Here is a 3,114-nt window from a genome sequence, read left to right on the forward strand (position 1 = left end):
AGTAGGTAAGTTCCCATCAAAAAGAGAATGTACGCACGAACATGCCGCCAAAAATCTAGTTCGGTCAAGTCCAAATATGAATCCCTATAAAAGATATAACGTAGTCATCTCAAAGGTAAATAAGTCTGAGTTTGTGCATGTCCCATCATGAACTTTGAAGAGAGTTGTGGGTTGAATGGATCATGATACATGACATCTCGCTGAGGGTGTTACCCTAGTAGATCATTAAAACAATTAAGCCAACTAACCCATCATCTACCAGGGCCAATAACACTGTTACTAATCAATGCCGGCCCATCAATGTGAAGACTCAATATGAGAGCAACATCCTATAATATATTACTCATCTCACATACAAGTAAGTCACATACAAGTAAGTGTAATGAGTTTATTTATGGTGACCAGCGCTCAACCAATGTTGTAAGAAGATTGCGATCCATCCTAATGTATCACATCAGACTAACATAATCCAATCCTAAGATTTGAAGGCCTTCCATAAATCTCAAACAATTTATTGATCACTTATGAACCATTAGAAGATGCGAAGCAGCTTTCAAAATTATTCCCTTCATGTGCAAAGATTGAAAGGCATTACAAACATTAAATGGATGTACGATCCTTATAATAAATTACAATAAATTATACCTCATCTGGATGGGATGCTCTGTGTGACCCACGTAGTGAGACAATGCTGGGATGTAGATCCATCATCATAGATGTTGGTCTTCATCCCCCTGTGCTATATATTTTTTAGCTTTATGTTTTCGTCGAGCTGGTTGACTTTCTATCATAATAGTTGCAATTTCACATTAAAAATCCGTTTATTTCTAACATAAATGAGAGTAAAAAAACATTAAGATCAACATATTAAATAAATGTAATGTTAATAAAAGCACAATAAAAAAGAAAAATCATTAGTTTCGATAACTGATGCAAGCTTAGATTGACACAACTAAAATATTAAAATTGAAGTAATACTAAGCTTAGATTGACACAACTAAAATATTAATATGCTACGAATAGTCATGATGTGATATATGGATTTCATAATTACAAGATAGCAATTATCATAAATATGATGTTGTTATTTTATCTATAGTTGTCTTATAAATATTTATAAATCAATAAAATGAAAAACCAAAAGGCAAAATCAATAACAATATATTTATTTATCATAAAGATTGTTTAGTACCAATTCATATTATAATAAATGGATTTGATTAATTTTTATATTTACCAATTACTATATGTTCAAATAATATAGAAGTACTAATTTCATATTGAATGTATCAACCCAAATGATTACTCTAAAGTATATTCACTTTCAAATCTATATAAACTTAGAAGTCTAATTTACCATTTAACCCAAACGCACTTGTTCTTTATAAAACAAACTAAATTTGTTGCACAATTACATCAAATGAACTAAATAAAGCAAACAAGGAGAATAAACCAAAATTAAATAGCTTGGACAATAATACAAAGTTTTTTTTTCCAACACCAAACATAAAGCAAACAACAATGCAATCTTACATTCTTACATAACTTGCACATCAACACACACAACTCAAACGGAGATAAGTTTAAGATCAATACTTTCACGAATTATTTGCAAAGTGTCTTGGGCAGGTTGCTCTATTATGCCCATTTATATGACAATAGCTACTTACCCTGCTACTTTGATGCCTTGGTTCATTCATTGTGTTTTTGGATTAAGAATCTTGGGCTTACCAGATCTCCTTTTAAAATTTGGAGGGCTCAAAGGGGTACAGACCAGCTGTAGGATCATGAGTTGGCTAATATTCCTTATCTGGTATTGTGTTAAATTCATTTAAGTCATCTTGAAGTTATTCATTATGTAATACTCTGAAACATAATCTAGATGACTTATCCTGATTGATTCAGTTGAATTTATTACATGGGCACATGACATATGATAAATAATAGTCCTTCTACAACTACATAAATTGTTAGCACCCGGTGTAACGTCCACATGGTATGATCTTGAGGACATATCAAATACTTGAAACTCATAGATATTAATCCGCGTAGGTTTCAGTATTCTTCTTGCATTAATTTCAAGTTTTCGCAATTTAGCCTGGACTCGTTTGGAGAATATGTTTTAATTATGGTGTTCTTCAGTAGTAATAATCTCGAACTGTCGGACAACTATTTGAACAACATTATAATATATTGCAGTAATGAGAGCTTGTACTGGTAATCCACGTGCTCTCTTTAATATGTCATTAAAGGTTTCTGATGTGTTAGTTGTAATTACTTCGTATCGGAATCCACCATCAAATATTAATGTCGACTTTGAAACATCCCTTTCAACTAACTATTGATGATATTCAGGCTTTATTCTTATTATATCTAACATGCACTGATTGAATATTTTTGTATTATCGGTATTACCTGATGTGTACATCTTCTGGCATATACACATTAGATACTCCCATTTGTCAAACATCTTTCTTAAAGTTTTCATGCAAGTGTCTAAGATAATGACGATGTGATGTACCTGGGAATGTCCCTACATACACGTAGCAATCCAGCATGCTGATCAGATTTGATACAGAGATTACTTTTACTGGTAATAGAAGGGAGTAAATCATGAGTCATGGTAAGAAACCATATCCAAGAATTATTGCACTCTGACTCCACAATTTCAAAAGCTAATGGGGAAAAAGCCATTATTCGCATCAAGCCCAACATCCATGAGCTATGATGCACCGACACTCCGCTTAAAGAGGGTATGCAGTGTCTGACACGTGTCGGACACAGACACACATCCGACATTGCATGTACACGTGTCCGACACGGCGTTGGAGTGTTGCAATTAAAAAAAACAAAATTAAAACGGATACGTGTGTCGGACATGCGTGTCCGATTATTAAATAATAAAAAGCTAATGTACATGCTCGGTACCGCTCGGTACCGCTAGGTACATGCTCGGTACCGCTCGGTACATGCTCGGTACCGCTTGGTACATGCTCAGTACATGCTTGATACCGCTCAGTGTCATTCCATATAAAAAACTTATGAACTTAAAAAACAAGCAGAACTTCAAAATTACTCTTACCCTAAAATTTTGTTCCGGGGGCGCTTCCATCG

The sequence above is a fragment of the Dendrobium catenatum genome, unplaced genomic scaffold (assembly GCF_001605985.2).
Source record: "Dendrobium catenatum unplaced genomic scaffold, ASM160598v2 fragScaff_scaffold_1143, whole genome shotgun sequence".
Taxonomy (NCBI): Eukaryota; Viridiplantae; Streptophyta; class Magnoliopsida; order Asparagales; family Orchidaceae; genus Dendrobium; species Dendrobium catenatum.